This window comes from Anolis carolinensis, chromosome 5 (genome assembly GCF_035594765.1).
Source record: "Anolis carolinensis isolate JA03-04 chromosome 5, rAnoCar3.1.pri, whole genome shotgun sequence".
Taxonomy (NCBI): Eukaryota; Metazoa; Chordata; class Lepidosauria; order Squamata; family Dactyloidae; genus Anolis; species Anolis carolinensis.
The window spans coordinates 141,507,570-141,526,993 of NC_085845.1; the positions used below are offsets into that span (position 1 = coordinate 141,507,570).

General features: G+C 39.7%; 1 protein-coding gene across 7 annotated transcripts in view; it reads right to left on the bottom strand.

The window, feature by feature from the left end:
• Positions 1-17,367, bottom strand: part of foxp2 (forkhead box P2) — a 458,869-nt gene extending 441,502 nt beyond the window's left edge. For 2 of the 7 annotated variants that reach the window (XM_062982433.1, XM_062982424.1), the window contains exon 1: positions 16,473-16,782. The gene's annotated coding sequence lies outside the window, so the exon portion shown is untranslated. Of the gene's footprint in view, positions 1-16,472; positions 16,785-17,265 lie in introns of those variants that run through there. The other 5 variants (XM_062982426.1, XM_062982432.1, XM_062982425.1 and 2 more) reach the window with 5 other exon arrangements.
• Between the last annotated feature and the right edge of the window lie 2,057 nt (positions 17,368-19,424).

The following is a 19,424-nucleotide window of genomic DNA, read 5'->3' on the forward strand; positions in this document are numbered from 1 at the left end:
CAGTTATGGTGTACTAGAAACAATTTACTGGCATCATCATAACCTTAAAAGTAATTTAAATTCAATCAGGACTGATAACAAGCAAGTCTGAATGAATTTTCTGGGTGAAAGCATTTCACGATCATTTCCAAAAGTAACATCGTCCTATTCCTGTACTCTTAGTGCTCATACGCTATGCTAATTGGTTTTCAATTGAAAGATCATCTTTACAATATGCCTAGCAATACCTCATATATTTTGTATTACATCAACTAGACAATATACAAGATAATCAGAATTTCTTTCCTTAATAGCATTCACTCATTATGTTTCTGCACAAATACCGTAAGAACTACTTCATACTGGGGGAAACATAACTTCATCAGCGATTTTTCATAAGTCTTGAAAGACTCTTCATACCTGACTGCATTAGGTCTTTTGCACTTTAATTTTTAGGTCATGAAAATACTGTAAGTAATGTAATGTAACCACAGTCTTCTCTGTGCTTTCACATACAACAGTATGTTCCATCATAAATATTTTAATTCCTTTTTATCTCTAGAAAATCTTACGTTTGTGTTTTCTATAAACGCTTATTTTCTCCTCACTTTAAGAACAATGCCTTTCTTGCTCAACTTCAATCAGCTTACATTTAGAGATGCAAAGCAGGGAGGAACAAAGCATAATGGATGCTATCAAGAAGCTTTCAAAAAAGGTATTAATGACTCTAAGTCATCCCTTTTTGGAGAGCCATCAATTATTTCAGACTAATCACATTTCCATATTAACTGCAAAAAGTAGGACACCTGTTCTATCGTTGTTCACTTTGAACTGGTATCTGTAAGGGATGGACAAGATGTTTGAGCAAAATGAGCAATATCCTAAGAGTCCAGAATTATATATACACATTTGTGAAAGGATGGACTATCATACATGCTCATATATAAATTGAACTTATGTATAAATTAGAGAGGTTTTAGGGCCAAAATTATAAATTCTGATATGAGCCATGGTTAAGTCGAGGGTCATTCTGCAGAGATACCGTGTTTCCCCGAAAATAAGACAGTGTCTTATATTAATTTTTGCTCCCAAAGATGCACTAGGTCTTATTTTCAGGGGATGTCTTATTTTTCCATGAAGAAGAATTTACATTTATTGTTGAACAAAAAAATGAACATTTATTATATACTGTACAGTATTTGTCGTCAACAAACCAGCATAACCAGACAAACTGTGAATCCTATCAAGAATTTATTGTTACTACCATTATTTCCATGTACAACACTCTATGGTACATACATTTATCGATCCTGCATGCTCTGGTATTCTGTTTGGAGGGCATGCTTCCAAACAAAAACTTTGCTAGGTCTAACTTTTGGGGGAGGCCTTATATTTAGCAATTCGGCAAAACCCCTACTAGGTCTTATTTTCTGGGGATGTCTTATTTTAGGGGAAATAGGGTAGGAAAGTCCCAAAGCTTTTTCTGAGCACAAGTCACCCCTGGCAACTACCTTACTCACACAAACTTTCAAAAGGCCAGAAATCATGCTGCAGCAGGGATAATAGAAGAGGGTGGTGCTTCTTTTAGGTTACCCCAGACTTTTGCCACTCTATTCAACAGAACTGTAGCCATGGGGGGGGGGGGGGTAGGGGTTCAACCTCCCCTGAAATGTTTCAGGTTTTAAAAAAGAACCTGCTTTACTCACGAATTTTAACTGATTAACCAAATTCCCATGAGTGTGCACTGAAATTTATCTGTCTTGAGTATCCACTGAAGTTTATCGATGGAGTCTGATGTTTAAATTATTTTGTGTTATTGAACTACTCTTCATGATATGCTTAAAAAAAAAAGGTTCAACACCCCCCCCCTCTGAATTTTATTTCTGGCTATGGTCCTGCTATTCAGATAAGAGAATGGATCACTTTTTGTTAAGATGTTACAGTATTTACACTGACCCATGGCTAAGTCACTTCGGGTTATTTCAAATAATTTTTTGACTAAAATGTTTAGACTTATACATGAGTATATACCAGGCACAGGCAAACTTAGGTCCTCCACGTGTTTTGGACTTTGCTCACACAATTCCTAACAGCCGGTAAGCTGCCTGGGATTTCTGGGACTTGAAATCCAAAACACCTGAGGGCTGAAGTTTGCCCATGCCTGGTATATACTATGTTCATTTTCCACAGATATGGAAGCAAGGACCAACCTTCTATGACATGTCTTCATTCAAGTGGTTCTTATTTGTCACACACTTGTAATAAGATTGAATCTTTACTGGTGGTATTCCTCTCTGACTCATCCAGTGTTAAAAGGCATTTTCTGTTCACTTCCCAACATGTATTTACACAGCAACATTGGAGGCTATTCCACATCTAAATATTTCCATGAAATATAGCATCTTCAAGACCATTGTCTCTTGTGTACATAAAAAACCTTAAAGTTTGTTATTCATAAGACTGGGGTGATTCACACATAGAACAAAAATGTCTATATATAACTTTAAATCAATTTCCTCTGCAAATGACAGCCTAGAAGGGAGTTTAAGTAAACTTTAGGGAACGTTACTCTTTTTCTCTATCAACCCAAGAATGAACAAAACATATGACTGATATTGTTATGCAAAAGCAGAAGCTAATTTCCCCTTACATATGCATCATCTCTCACTTCCATACTCTTTATATATCTTTGGCATTTGTCAAATTCAAAACTTTTCTTGACCACTTTCCATGAAAAGTAACATGAATCGTCGTTTCTCCCTTATCCTTTCACATTCTTAAATGATTCTACCAACCTGCTCACCTCCACTTACTTGTAATTGTTTGTGCTGAAACAAAAGTCTTTACAACATAAATTTTATTGCAGACTTTTTGTATTTTTTCCAAATCTTATGACTAAAAAGTTAAGGACTGAGGTTTACTTGTGAACTTGTGAGACAATGTCGGGAGGGGGGAGCATCTAATGTGAAGAAAATATAGGATAAATTGCCATATCTTTATAATTAGTACAAAAGTAACGTGATATTTCTACACATAAGACAAAGGGCAAAATATGAACAAACTTTAAAGAGAATATGCTGGATAATCATTATGTACACCATAAAAGCTACCAAATTTATTAGGGAACAAGCATCTTTTGTGCATTGCCTAACAGCATTTTTATGAAATACTTTTTGGGGAAAATGAATAAACTTACATTAGAGTCCAGCTCCTTAACTGTTTAATCCAAAGCATATGCCTCAGTACATTCTTTCGAATTTCAGAAAACATGTTGCTACTTTTAAAAGATGACCTAAATATTAAAATGCAGACAGCCTTAAGATACACTCCCAGACAACTTTATTTATCAAACTATCTTTGCCACCCTTCAGCAGCATCACAATTCTAAAGATATGACAACCAAAATTTGTGTATTTGTTTTACACAAAATGAAAAATGTATATACTTCAAATGCAGAACCAGTTTTTGTTCTAAAAGTAATGGCACAAGGACATAAACTGACTATCCCATTAAACCTACAGAAAGGAGGGCAGGAAAATAATGGAGAAAGGCACTACTAAAATAAATCTGCCTTCAGTGTTCTAATCAAAATCCTTCTTTCAGCAGTACTACTTCTTGCAGTTACTTCTAAAGTGAAGAAGATTCAGCTGTTACAGCAACTACAGTAATTCATCACTCCTTTGCATCTAGCTCAAACCTCAAACTACAGTCCCTTTATTTAACCTTTAAACATAATGAGTGACAGCAATCTATTCCACAGCCCACAAAATTACAGAAGAGGCAAACACTATCTTGCAGCATCAAAAAAGCAAAGCATGCTCAAAAAATTCCGTTTTAAAATAATTATGACACGCTGAAGTGAACACCAGTAGGACAACACTCTACTTGGTGATGGATAGATTCTGCACATCCCAATTATTCATAATTCTTAAAAGTAAGCTCTGAAGAAGGTGCTGCAAACTAGTTCCAAAAGTCCTAACCACATAATCCTGTGCACATTTTTTTACCTAGAACTGACAGCCTTACTTCAAGGTAACTTTCTCAACATCTACCTACACAAAACATGATTGTGAACACATAGACAAATTAAAGCAACCTTCAAATTAGCTCAACTGTTGTTAGTAATGGTAGTAACTGTTGATTTGTGAGTAAATAAAACAAATACTCACTAAGCTACAATTGCCAAGGTCCATGTGAGAAGGCCTTGAGCCATAGCAACTGCATTGGCATATGATTAGTTTAAATTTGTAGCAGCCTCCAAGAAACAACAGGAGGGATAGAATAAATGTTACTGCACATCCTAAAATAGCAAGCTCTTAACGCACACACCCCTCCCACACGAATTCTCTATACTTCCTCATCTCCCTGTCAAAACAGTTGAATATAATAGTTGCATGAGAACAATAGTACAGGTTGCTTGAAACTGTACTTGTAAATCCAACTCAGACCAATGCATCCTTTTGTACTCTGGACAATTTAGCCCATAATATGTTGGTATCTGATCCACAGCAGTAAAAAATGCCACTCATTTCTTCCATACACAATTACGAATCTGTGGGTTGCTGTGAATCTGTCAGTCTGTATGGCTATGTTCCAGAAGCTTTCTCTCCTGATGTTTCGCCCACATCTGTGGCAGGTATCCTCACACCTCGAGGATGCCTGCCACAGATGTGGGTGAAACATCAGGAGAGAAAGCTTCTGGAACATGGCCATACAGCCCGAAAGACTCACAGCAACCCAGTGATTCAGGCCATGAAAGCCATTGACAATACATTAATTACCAATCCATTTACACACAGACACACCAAATTTCTACCTGCACATTTTTGTTCCCAAGTCTTTTCATGCTTTGCACTTGCCTATATGTTCAAATAATAATAATCAATTATTTGCTGACACAACTGCCACGTCTGGAGACCAAAGGAGCTCTTCCTTTGCGCAAGGAAAGAACTGATGCTGGTCCTGGTGCTAAAGATGCAATGGTAGAAGGAAGAGCAGCAGTAGCCAGAAATACTGTACAACATCATCAACATGACACTCAAAATTGCAGAAGCCAGCTTTCTATTCCCTTTGCCAACCACTCAGCCACAGTAACAGCAGTGAATGTGAAGCGAAACTCTTTCTTGAACAGAAGGAAATGTGGAGGAGCTGCTGCTCCTTCTGCACCCTTTCCCTGCTTCCTAGATACAGCTAGGATATGGCAAGGGCAGAAAACCAAGAAGCAATGCTGACAGCATACGTTGCTGATGCCAGCTTTAATTGGAATGAAAGTTTCAAACACCATATTTTAGTTCAAAAAGAAAGCTGGTCTAGCTGAGGATGTTGGCAATCTAGCCATTGCATATTCCTTTTTCTTCATAAATGAAACCAAGTTAGCCATGCTGGCAGCCACCCACAAGTAAATTTAGGAGGCTCACTATCTTTGCTGGGAATGATAGGGGAGTGGGGAAAGAAGCAGCAAGGGACTGGAAAGATCTCATATAAAATCACATGCAAACAGAGGGTGGAACAGTAGAAGAAAAAAGGGAAGGGCACTCATTGTGTTGGCCTCATGTCATGGTCCAAATCATAAGGATTTATGTAGACAAGAAGATAAAAAGTAAGACCTCTGAGGCTGAAGTTACAGGCTGGACACATAGAATGGTTTCTGATCCACCCTGAACCTAAATTCTTGACTTTAAAAGTCTGGCAGTAATCCTTTATATTGAGCACTCAAAAAAGGGCAGACAGTGCAGATTATTATTTTTATCATTTATTTATATAGCACCATTGATGTACATGGTGCCTTACAGGAAAAATGACTGAAAACCAGCTAGCCCTGCCAAAGGCATACAATCTAGTAGATGAAATGAGATCAAAGTTGCAGGCTTCAAACTTTAATTTGCAAGATTAGCACTCTTACAGCAGCATTTGATACTATGTGGAATTCATAGACAGTTGTTAGAGGTATATTAAAAGGAAGAAAGGACAGTGCAGACCTGAAGGAACTAGAAACACAGAATCATAACATCTTAGAGTTGGAAAAGCTATATAGTCCAATTTTCTGTCATACAGGAATAAACAACTAAATCACTCTTGAAAGATGTCCATTTAACTTCTGTTTAAAGGCTTCCAAAGATGGAGAGTTCAACTTTCCCCGAGGCAATCTATTCTGCTGTTGAACAGCTTTTACAGCACCAAATGAAGAAGTATCTGTAATATGCACGTGTACTGCTTCAAGAAAAGTGCAGTAGTCAAAAACAGGTGAAATATTCCAATTCAGATTTCAAAACCCTCTGTTTCCATTTTTTTTACCACCCTCATCCTAGTATGATTTCCTTTTAGTTTTCTGTTTATTTGTTAGATTTATATCCTGCTCTTCTTCCCAAAATGGGAGCAAACTTATGAAAATATTAAACACTATGCATGGTAGCATATCACGAGCCAAAATTCCTCTTAAACTTCTTATTCCATACATGATCACTAGGCCCACTTGAAAGACCATCTTTTCAAACAGTGTTATTTAATTTAGAGGTCCAGTTACATAACATTAGCTCACTTTGAGATACATGGGTAAGAACATTTCTACTTTCAAAAACCATGCCAATTCTTCTTCAGAAAGATTACACTTCTTTATCAGGGATATAGAAGACTCAGTCCTGGGACTACTGTTTAGGTGGACTACCCATCATCCTTTCCACTGACTCTGTTGTCAAGAATTGACAAAAGGTGTAGACCAAGAACATGCTGAACAATTCTGGCTTCAATTATGCCTTTCTATCAATTTACTGAGAACTTATCTAATGCTAATAGGTTTATAATTTCTGATGTCCCCTGGAGTCTTTTGTTTACTCTGGCTATCTTCCAATCTTCCAGTACAGAAACCAATTTTAGTGACAAGCAGCAAATTTTGCTTAGAACAAAATTTTCGCATCTGGCTTGGTAACTTTTAATGTATCTATCTGCCCTACACTTTCATCATTTTAGTTTGGTTACAGTTCTGGAACCCTCTCAGGGAAAAATAAAACAGTACTGGTCCTCCTATTTGTTCTATTCCACGTTTAAGTAATTCTCTATTGATTGTTTCACACCACTGTCGTGAAGCCCTCTCACATTCACCTAGCTCAATTTCCTCATTCCTCATTCTCAATTTCCTCATTTCCTCATCCACGTTGCTATTGCTCATCTTAAGATATTTAAAACTGAGCACTCCAAAAAGGTCTTTCCTCTATCTCAATCTCTTTTTTTCCCTTTTCTCCTACCAATTTCCATTTGTTTGGGTGATAACTTTTTATATTTCTTATTTCCTTCATATTGGCAGGATTCACATTTTTAATGGAAGCCTTGCCTTTTATCATTTTCTTGACCGTCCTCATTAACCATAGTGGCATCTTCTTGGATATTTTCCTCTCCTTCTCTTAATCTAAAATATACATTATATCTGAATTCTATTATCTTGGTTTTAAATAGCTTCCAAGCATCCTGAAGAGATATTTGCCCTCTTCACACTTACTTTCAACTTACTTTTAACAAAGCTTCTCATCTTTGAGAAGTTTGGTCTTTTGAAGTTAAGATGTGACCATGCTGGACATTCTGAGCAAGTAGCTACTCATATTGCATTGAATCTGACATCACTATGGTCACTGTTCTCAAACTGTTGAACAATGCTAGTGTGGTGCACCAAGTCTTGGACATCAATCAGATCACCAAAGGTCACCTCTCCTTTAATAATCTCAGAGTCTAATAACTATGGGTCACAATAATGTGTCAGATCTAGAAAAGTTATCTTTTTGTCACAATTTGAACATGCATTTACCCCCCAGACAATGTGGGGTTGCTGAAATTACACATTTCAACATTGGCTGACTCCTCAATTTCTTCCCCGATTCCAAAATCACCCAGTGCACCTTGATCAGAGAGGTATTACTCATGAGCTACCCACTTCCTTTTCGCTTTTTCCCAGTAGTTAATATTAAACTGTGCTGAAGTAGTAAATGGTAACATCCTTCCACAAAGGAAGGGGAACATAAAACATAGGGAAAATATTACTTTAAGTCTTTTTGTAGGAAGCTTCCTTTGCCCAAAATTTCATCACAAATTGGGAGGCACTCAGTCTATGCTACTTCATCCATTGTAGAAGGCAAGGGGACCTTAACTTTCTGTTCTGTAAAGTCTTTATATGATTCCAGGGCCCTGCTCAGTTCAGTCCCCAAGGCCAATTAAAGCTAGAGTCTGTCAAAATAAAATGTAGACACAGGTGTACCAAAACAAGGGATTTTTAAAATTACATGAAGCTACTAGGTGGTATGGAGAAATGAAACTAAGGAAAAGGCAAAGAAGGCTCACATCCCTTATCTCAGGGCTTTTAAACCTTTCTACTCACAACCTCTTTCGATCTGAGAAAATTTTAGGTGACACTGAGTATATAGATATATAAAATAGGTATAAAAATCAAAAGTTTACTGGTAACCATCCAGCATTTGCAAAGCTTGCTAAACAGGCCGATTTTCCTTTTCATGAGGTACCGCTGAAACATTTTTTGCAGAGTCCACTGTAAACACTCCACAAAAGATTAGTGTAAATGTCTAACACCGTCACTAAGTGATGTTCAGAAACTTCTGCTGATGCCAATTTTTTCAGGTCCCCAACACTGAGCTAAGGGGACCCATTCGGGGTTGAAACCTACAGTTTATGAAGCAGTATCTCAGGTGAACCAAGAAGTCCTTCATCACAACTGTTGTCCACTAGAGCTCCCATGATGAATGAAATACTGCCTGGTGTCCTGGACTACAGCCAGTGCATCCTCCACAAGACAGAACTGATTATCTGTTCTTTCTCCATTTTTAAATTCCACTTTTCCCTCATTCTAGTAGGTGATGACACTTTCCCAAGCAAATGGGATAGGAAAATAATGATCTCCCCCTAACTAATGAAAAAATGGTTTGCCAGGCATTCTAAGATGGCAAAATTCTTATTCATCCCTTCATCGGAAGCTGATATCGCACATCCTACTGGAAAAAAAAATATTACTGCATGAGCCCCATGACCACAGAGAATATTTTTCTGAACTTACCGTGGAAAGAGGAGACAGGGAAAACAACATAAACCACTGAAATAAATGACTTGCACTGGAATTTACCATAGGCTCTCACTGAGCACATATTTCATCAGATGTGTATAGGTGAAATTGCAGATAATGGGGCAATGAGTGCTGTATTGAAAATCGTGTTGTTGTTTTTTTCTTCAGCCCTTTCCAAATAACTAATAAATGTCCAGTTACTATGGAATGCATCACTTAAACATATAAAACACATATAGAGGATGTATAGAATATAGAATCTGAGAGCTACTTATACTCTTTGCCAGATCTTCTAGAATTCCTAAGTCCTATAATTTTCAAGGAATCTTTTAGAAAAATGTTTTGGAAACTAGTGTCAGGTCATTTTTTTTCTTGTGTTGTTTTTTAACTGCTATGCCATTCACCATGCGAACCATTTTATGAAGATTCATAAAAATTAATGGGCATAAACATAAATGAATGTTGCAAAAAACTCACACTCCAAACTAAACAAAATGGACTGGATCCAGACGAAGAGTGCAAGTCTTCACAGAAATTCCATTGAGTAAAACAGATAATTTTAACTGCACCTAGCTTCCATTCAAACCAATGGTCATAACTTGTCCCATTGTTAACAATGAGTACTAACTGCAAAGAATCTGTGCTATAGTCTTATATGGGGTTTCTCGTGGCAGAGGGTTCACTATTCCCCCATCCCCACTGATTTGTTCTAACTAAAGCAGGATGATGATGGGGCAGGTTTCCCTTCTCCCTGCAAAAAAAATCAGACAGAAATGCCAACTGATACAGTAGAGTCTCGCTTATCCAAGGTTCTGTATTATCCAAGGCAGTTTGCCTTTCAGTAGTCAATGTTTTTGTAGTCAATTTTTCAATAAATTGCTACATTTTGGTGCTAAATTCATAAAAACAGTAATTATTACATAACGTTATCATGTACTGAACTGCTTTTTCTATCCATTTGTTGTAAAGCATGACATTTTGGTGCTTAATTTGTAAAATCATAACGTAATTTGATGTTTAATAGGCTTTTCCTTAATCCCTCCTTATTATCCAACATTTTCACTTAACCAATGTTCTGCCAGCCCGTTTATGTTGGATAAGTGAGACTCTATTGTTGAAAGGAACTGCTTCAGCTGTAGGCTAGCATGGTCCAGTGCACATTTTCAATAACAATCCAGAGGAAACCTCTGGATCCAAAATTATCCCTTTGATTTCTCAAGAATGTATTGGGAAACTCTAGGCAGAGTTGGCAGAGCAATCATTCCATTACATCTAATGACCTGCTCAGCATGACTTTGGAAGAGGGAGAAACTGCTCTGCCCATTCTGAAAACCCAGAATCTTTCTAATTGGCACAAGAACACTTCAATCAAAGTGCTGCATGTACAATACATATGCGCATGCACACACACACATTATTTACTTTTTTACTTTGTTGTATTTCTAATACACTAAAAATGCAATCAAACACACACTCACTGCAACCATAACCAGACGCTAACATGCATTTCCCTATACAAATGTGTTTTCAGTACCACCTAGTATTTCTGAACTGACCTTATCAGTAGCAATACAGGCCCCATTAAGTTCAATGGGACTCTCCTTCCATAGCAAAGACACTTAAGGTTATAGCCCACATTTGCTTAAAATGAGTTTAGTTTTAGCATTCTAGTGATAATGTTTTATACATAATAACTATCTAAGAAAAACTGCAGTTATGTAAGTGCACTGATTAAATCTATAACTAAACCATCTAGTGTGTATATATCTATATCTATATTTAAGGACAGTTAAGATGAATGCCATAATGTACGTAAGCCTTTAAAAGAGTAATCAGTTTCAGTGCCTCTACCTCAATTTTATTCCAGTATTTCTAAATGAACTGATATCATTCCAGGTGCAGCTGTAATTTAAAATTTTCTCCATTAAACAGTCATACCTTTGCAGTGATCTGTGTCCTAAATTATTTTCAGTTCACAAAAACAAACCTTTTATTCTGTAATTTGATTCAGAAAAGATATGAAGACATATTATAGACTTCTTCCTTAACCAAAAACTACCCTGCCCCAATATTATCCTAGTAAACAATAACACTTCGCTTCACAATTGTTAAAAAAAGTAACTCCAATACGCCAGTGCATAATGTAGAAAAGCATTTTTCTTAATATGAGAAGACAAGACAACAAAAGGTCTAACCATTAGATTACACCCAATTAAACAGAAAGGTTTGGATTTGAACTGTTTTGCACTTTGATCCTAAACAAAGCAATAAGCCTAAAACTATGAACTTGTAAGAAAGTCTCATTCAATGAAATGAGATAACCTTCAAGCAAAAATACTTATGACTGAGATGTAAACTGGTTTAAATGTCAATACTTTAGCTTAATCAAATTGTGTGAAGATTCAAATCATCTATCACGCTTGAGCTACAAAACCAACTAGTCTTTCAATCTAGTCAACCTAGCACATTACAACCAGTTATGAAATATACACCGTCCCAATCATATAAGCAGAGCAAAGTTTGTACATTCCTCATTTACTTCAAAGTAAGTGTCATTTCCAACTGAGACAAAATTTAAATTATAGATAAGTCTGATTAATATTGAGCATATTGCCAGAATAATAAAACAGTAGATACACTTCACTGTGGTCAGTAGTATGCATTTATACAGATTGCTGCCTTAGTTATGTCCCTGCTTTTGCTGCCACAAACATCTGCAGGTAATGCCAGAGTCGCTGCACCTTCCTTGGCTAAAACTGTGTCTTCCCAACAAATCTGAAATATGCCCCACTGAAATCAATAGGAATTACTTCCAGTACATCTGAGATACCTTCCCACATAATTAAAGACATCAGTAATGTCTTTAAGATCAGAAGCAAATCACTTCTGAGATTCCGACACCTACAACCATGAAGTATTTCAATAAGGGTTTTGAACCATATACTGACAGATTGTTTGTGCAACACATGGTTATTTACGATGTTACCTGTGGGGGAAAGTGAACATATCCTACACCAGAATCTGCACTCCAGGACACCAATTTAATCTTTTTTTTAACAGAAGTATTTAAGGGTGAAACCATAATTACCACTGCTCTTCGTAAGTGACTTCCACTAAAATTAATGAGCTTTATTTCAAAGTAAATACATTAAGGAAAGCAGTCTACACTGAGGCAGTCCCACAGGTAGTCTATAAATAAAGGAAACAACTACTCCATAACCCAGTTAAATTACAGTACAGTACTTAATTCAAATTAATCTGGGAGAAAGGCAGACTATAACTTAAATAAAGAAATGCAATGAATAAAATAAGCTTCCTCCAATAAACACTGCAGCTCAATAAAAAATAACACAGGTTAATAATTGTATGTGTTATAATTTTGGAGTGTTTTGATAAATCCTATCTCATCCTAAAAAAAAACCCCTCCTCCTTCACTCAAAGAGCAACAGAATGGGATATCATCCCATAACTGGCAAATAACAATATTTTGCTTAATGCATTTTCATTAGCTATTTTGTTGCAAATGACTCCAGTATGGTGTGTCAGAAGGGATACAAGCAGGGTTTTCTTTTGTATACACAGATCCTCAATAGATAAGGCTTACTATTCCAAGATTTATAGCTGTTTCAATAAACTTCAACATTTTTAAAATATTCATATTAGATACTAGATAAATATTTAATTGTTTTGTTTTGCATGGTAGTCTTATTCCAGTGTATCTATGTATGTTTCAATATATCTAACTTTAATCCTCATTTTCCTGTCTTCCAAAATTCATGAAATATTTTTCCTAAAGTAAATTTGCAAAAGATTGCTATCTATTGCAATTCTAAAATTATAGCTTTTGCAACAACTTCAGGGATAAGAACTTCATCTTGTATAAGTATACTACCAAGATTGTACAACAACTATTTCCTATTATGGTCTTTATAACTCATAACCAATTAAGTATAGCAATTGAACATTTACCTTTAGCTATCTCCTTTATAACAAGGACTCATATTTTTAACCTTATGAGCAAAACTATTTTATACTAACATATTGTAATTTTATTAGATTCCATACATTCTTCACAGATTTGAGTTATCCAACACAGAACAGAAGAAGCAGCAAAATACTTTTCACGTAATATCTGAATGTTTTATCAAAACCCTTGGAACATTAATCAAACCACTATTCCCACATTGCTACAATTTATCTCGCCAACTGAAGTAAGTAGAGAAACAGAATTCATTTTCTTCAAAGAATTTTGAATCCAGAAAGGAAAAAGAACAAAGATGTGTCATGAATTACTTTTACAAACTGACCCCAAACTCCTGCAAGAGGAAATGCCCAGCACCTCTAAGTAAGCGAGGGTGGTGACACCTCTGGCTGACATCCAATTAACACTTCCACATTGTGGGACTTACTTCAGGACTGCAATATTATATTACCTTTTTGGCAATTTCTGCAAGGTAAAAAGATGTCTGAAACTAAAATATCTCCTTGCTCTCATCAACTGTGTGTGTCATTTTACTATTTCCTAGAAAGGCTCTACTGCGCTTTCTCTTCTTCAGGTCAGCAAATGCACAGCAAATGGAGGATAGCTATTCTAGGAATTTCCCCCTAAACCTCAATTACCTTCTTCCTCACTAAGTGTCACTATCTGTGACACTATTCCAACCTGTGAGACTTCCTGTCAAACCTGATGCCACAAGCCCATTGTTTCCTGTGGAAAAGGTACCCAATGAAAGTACTGAACAGCTTCCTTCAAAGCAAAGCATGCCATGCAGTGTTTAAGTCTAATTAAGTCTGATCAAATCATAGAATTGAAAGAGACCACAAGGCAAACATTACTCAGAAACAGAACCTACATTAATGAGCAAGTTTAATTTAACATGGGCATTTAATTTACCTTTCTTTCTTTTATCCATACCAAATGAATTGTTTTTGTTTCATTTTTTATATCTGGGCAACCCCTCAAATACCTGGGCAAAGGACAGGTAGCATTTTATTTTCCCTTTTCTCTGTCTTCCCTTTCCCACTCCATAAACAAAGCCTATCTTGCCTTAGAGCCATTTCCCCACTCCTTCTCAAAAGCTCTGGAAATTAAACTTTCACAACTTTCTTTGCCTTGAATTTCAAGAAGTAAAATTCAGGAGAAGGCTCCCCCATAAAAAAAGCTAGGAAGCAGGCCTGGGGAGTTGCAGATAGGTCTGCTTCCATTATTTATTCATCTATTGTTTTAGGCTAACGTTCTCTATTGTTATGGTTCAAGGTTAACCCTCTCTGGCAAGGCAATCAAAAGGGCCTGTGAAGGAGGTGGAAAAGGGTGTCTGGAGACTAAACAAGCAGCAGCAAACACATACACACTAAAAAGTACATAAATGCAGTGATCCAGAAATGCAGTACTGTGTCCTGGAGGCATCCACATTGTAGAAATAAGGCAGTTTGACACCATATTAACCACCATGACTCAGTGCTATGGAATAATGGGAGTTGTGGTTTTAAATGTCCTTAGGCATGGGTTGCTGTGAGTTTTTCAGGCTGTATGGCTAATTGGCTATGTTCCAGAAGCATTCTCTCCAGAATGCTTCTGGAACATGGCCATACAGCCCAAAAAACTCACAGCAACTCTGAATGTCTTCTACAACACATTGTCCTTAGCCATCCCTGCCAAAGAGTGCTGCTGCCTCACGAAACTAGAAACCCCAGGATTGTGTAGCACTGGGCCAGTGCAATTCACGTTGTGTCAAATTGCATTAATTCTACTCAGTGATTCCCAAACTTCAGTCTCCAGGTACCTTTGACTCCAATTCCCGTAAGCCTCAGTTGCCTTGGCCAATTATTAGAGATTCTGGAACTGAAGTCCAAAACACCCAGAAGACCAAAGTTTGTGAAACAGATGTGCCTCTGTCCAGAAAAGATGAAAAGCAAAACACCCTCCTCTTCCTCCAAGTACTCATGCAGTTTGTTGGAGGGTCAACAGGAGGTCCAGAAATGGCTGAATAGGACCAAAGTTCAGTGACAGGCCCTTTAATTTCTTGGGACCCTTCCACACAGTTATCTGAGTCCACACTGCCATATATTCCAGTTCAAAGCAGATAATGTGGGATTTTATTCAGCTGTTTAGAAGGGACTTCAGTCTCTCTTTTTCTAGCCCTCCCTTTCCCCTCCTTCCTGCTTCATGGAGCCTCCACATGGAAAAGGTCCAACTGGATGCTCTCCAAAGGCAAGCCAGCCCTTCCTCCAAGTCCATATGCAATTTGGGGATGGGGGAGTCAATAGGAGATCCAAAGGCCTTCCAGATAGCCATAAAACCCAGAATATCAAGGCAGAAAATCCCACAATATCTGCTTTGAACTGGGTTATCTGAGCCCACACTGCCATATATCCCACTTCAAAGCAGATAATGTGGGATTTTATTCAGCTATGTGAATAAAGCTGGCTGAATGCGGCTCAATGTCACCTATAGGGCCATTTCTTTCTCTTTTTCTCCCTCCCTTCCAATCTATCTCTCTCCTCTTCCCTTCCCCCCTTTCCCCACCCTCTTACTCCTTGATATGAAGAAGACCCCACTGGATGCTCTGCAAGGGCCCTTCCACATAGCCTTATATCCCAGAGTATCAAGAAAGGGAATCTTACAATATCTGCTTTGAAGTGGGTTATATGAGTCCACACTCAGATAATGTGGGATTCTTTGGTCCACACAGCCCTATATCCCAGAATATCAAAATATCAAGATAATGCCTTCATATTCTGGGATGTAGGGCTGTGTAGAAGGGCCCCCAAAGGACGCAGGCCTGAGAGAAAGAGGGGCCATCCCACTACTACTACTACTACTCGGCAGGAAAGTGCAGTGCGCGCGCAAAACAACAACAACAACAACAACAAAAGCAGCCGCCACCCCAAACGTCACCCCGAACTTTGTTCTGCTTGGAAACAAAAGTCACCCTCTCTGCACGCGGAGGGGCATGGAAAATACACAAATCACTTCGCCCTCAATGCATTTTCTGGGAAGAGGAGGGGGGGGTCGAATCCAGAACACTATGCCTTTGGAATTATCCCACTCCTGCCCCCTTCTGTCCCTTTAAAAACCCAACGTGCCCAAGTTGCGTCCTCGCCTTGAAAACAAAAGCTCCGAGAGCAACCGAGAGAGAAACACATGCCTCTGTTCCCCTTTAAAGGGAAGGAAAAGTGCTGGGAAAGATGGGGAGAAGGGGGGGGGGGCGTTGTCTGAGGAGAGCGTTTGCCACCTGCCAAGAGCAAGCCGTGACACATGTCACTGCGGGGAGGGGGGGGTGGAGAGGCGGGCATCTCCCTCTCCTTTGCAAACTTTCTCGCCGTGGAGGGGGAAGGGAGCCGAAGCCCGGACTTCAGGGGGTGGGAAGAGGAAGGAGGTAAGGAGGGGGGCTTCTGAGGAAAGAAGGGGGAAAGGGATGGGGGGGGGACTTACCCCGGCGAGCGCGCGCTGTCTGGAGTCCCGAGGAGATGACAAGAAATGAGAGAGAGAAAGAGCGAGCAAGGGAGGCAGGCGGAGGGTTCTCCTTGGCGCGAGAAAAGTGTTTGGCTGCAAGAGGAGGAGGAGGAGGAAGCGGCAGAAAGAGTGGGAGGGGAAAACAACAAACGCCCCAAAGAGAGAGAGAGAGCGGAGTGGGATGGCTCTTCTTCCTTCTGCCCCTCCGCGGCCTGGCGAGGAGCCGGGCAAAGGAGCCACCAAAGCAGGAGAGGCAGCTGCTCTGCCTTCTCGCCTCGGCTTCTCCTCCTCCTCCTCCTCCTCCCTCTGGGCGTGTGGCTGCTTCTTGAATGGAGCCTGCAGCTGCCTCCCTCCCTCTTTCTCTGTCTCGTGTGTGTGAATTTACAATAAAGTATAGCACGCCGTTGAAAGACACAAATACACACACACACACACTTCTGGGGAACGGCCAAGTTGCCTCGCCGCCTGGCAAGGAGGGAAGAATGGCGCCTCGCGCGTCCCCCTCAAAGTGCAAAGCCGGACCTCAAAGCGCCCACTCCCTCTTCTCTGCCTGAGAGGAGGCGCGGAATTGGCGGGGGGGGGGGGGGTGAATTCGGAGTCGCGCCCGGCTCCTTGACGTCAGGTCCACCTGCTGGGGAAACAAACCCGGCGCGGAGTTGTTTGCTTCTTTCTCCTCCTCCTCCTCCTCCTCCTTTCTCTCCCGCCCTGCTCCTCTCGCAACTACTTTGGCGAAAGGAGAGGAGAACACAAAAGCCTCGTGTTAAAATCGTACCTCGGGCCCCGCCGGTTTCAATACAGGGGCTTTGTTTTCTCCCTTCGCCCAAATAACTGGCGCAACTTACTTCCGACAGGGTTAAGCCTTCTAGGAAAAGGAAAGGAAGGGGAGGAAATGGAGGGTGGGCCGCGCTTTTCGGGCTTGGGCTCAAGCGCGCGCTTTGACCGACTGAGGGCCCCTTCTACACAGCTGAAGAAAATCCCACGTTTAACTGCTTTGAACTAGGATATATGGCAGTGTGGACTTAGGCCCCTTCCACACAGCTGAATAAAATCCTACATTGTCTGCTTTGAACTGGAATATATGGCAGTGTGGACTTAGGCCCCTTCCACACAGCTGAAAAAAATCCCACATTATCTACTTTAGATTGGAATATATGGCCGTGTCGACCTAGGCCCCTTCCACACCGCTGAATAAAATCCTACATTATCTGCTTTGAACTGGAATATATGACAGTATGGACCTAGGCCCCTTCCACACAGCTGAAAAAAATCCTACATTATCTGCTTTGAACTGGGTTATATGGCAGTGTGGACCTAGGCCCCTTCCACACAGCTGAATAAAATCCTACATTATCTGCTTTGAACTGGAATATATGGTCGTGTGGACTCAGTGGACTCAGAATATCAAGGCAGAAAATTCCACATTATCTGAATGTGGACTCAGATAACCCAGTTCAAAGTAGATATTGGGAGCTTTTCTTGATATTGAAAGCCTTTCCACACAGCCATATAACCCAGAATATCAAGGTAGAGTAGAATAACTCAAAATGCCTGCTTTGAACTGGAATATCTGAGGCCCCTTCCACACAGCTGAATAAAATCCCAAATTTTCTGCTTTGAACTGGGATATATGGCAGTGTGGACTCACATACAGATATTGTAGGATTTACTTGATATTGAAAGCCCTTCCACCCAGCCATATAACCCAGAATATCAAGGCAGAAAATCCCACAATATCTGCTTTGAACTGGGATATATGGCAGTGTGGACTCACATACAGATATTGTAGGATTTACTTGATATTGAAAGCCCTTCCACCCAGCCATATAACCCAGAATATCAAGGCAGAAAATCCCACAATATCTGCTTTGAACTGGGATATATGGCAGTGTGGACTCACATACAGATATTGTAGGATTTACTTGATATTGAAAGCCCTTCCACCCAGCCATATAACCCAGAATATCAAGGCAGAAAATCCCACAATATCTGCTTTGAACTGGAATATATGGCAGTGTGGACTCATATACCCCAACGCAGATATTGTAGGATTTACTTGATATTGAAAGCCCTTCCACACAGCCATATAACCCAGAATATCAAGGCAGAATAGAATAACCCACAATATCTTTGTGGGAATATCTGAGGCCCCTTCCACACAGATGAATAAAACCCCACATTATCTGCTTTGAATAGGGATGTATGGCAGTGTGGACTCAGATATCCCAGGGCCCTTCCACACAGCCCTATATCCCAGAATATTAAGGCAGAAAATCCCACATTATCTGAGTGTGGACTCAGATAACCCAGTTCAAAGCAGATATTGTGGGATTTTCTGCCTTGATATTCTGGGTGGAAGGGCCCTCACACTGCCAGTGTGGAATTTATACAGCTGTGTGGAAGGGGGAATATCAAGGCAAAAAAATCTCACAATATCTGCTTTGAATTGGGATATGAGTCCACACTGCCATATATTCCAGTTCAAATCAGATAATGTGGGATTTTATTCAGCTGTGGAAGGGGGCCAGGGTTCCTGCGCGCGCCTTGCCTTCCTCTGACTCTTTTCACTTCACTCTGGGCGCGTTTATACTGTCCAAGGGATGCAGTTTGGGATCGCTTGAACTGCCCTGCCTCTATGTTATGCAATACCTGGGGCTTGTGGTTCATTAGTGAGACGTCCCCACTCTTTGTGGCAGAGAAGACCCTGAAAAAGTAACACACAAGCACACCCAATTCCATAGCAATGAGCCGCGACAGTTTCGAGCGGTGCCAAACAACATTCATTTTTCAGTGTAGACGCGGCTAATCTACAACTCGAGCGCCCCACTTTGGGCTTCTATCCAAGGCATCTCTTGGGGAGGGAGACCTAAAGCAGCGGGGAAATATGGAGTGGGAAGGTGCACACGTGGTGAAACGAAACACAAGCCCAGTTGG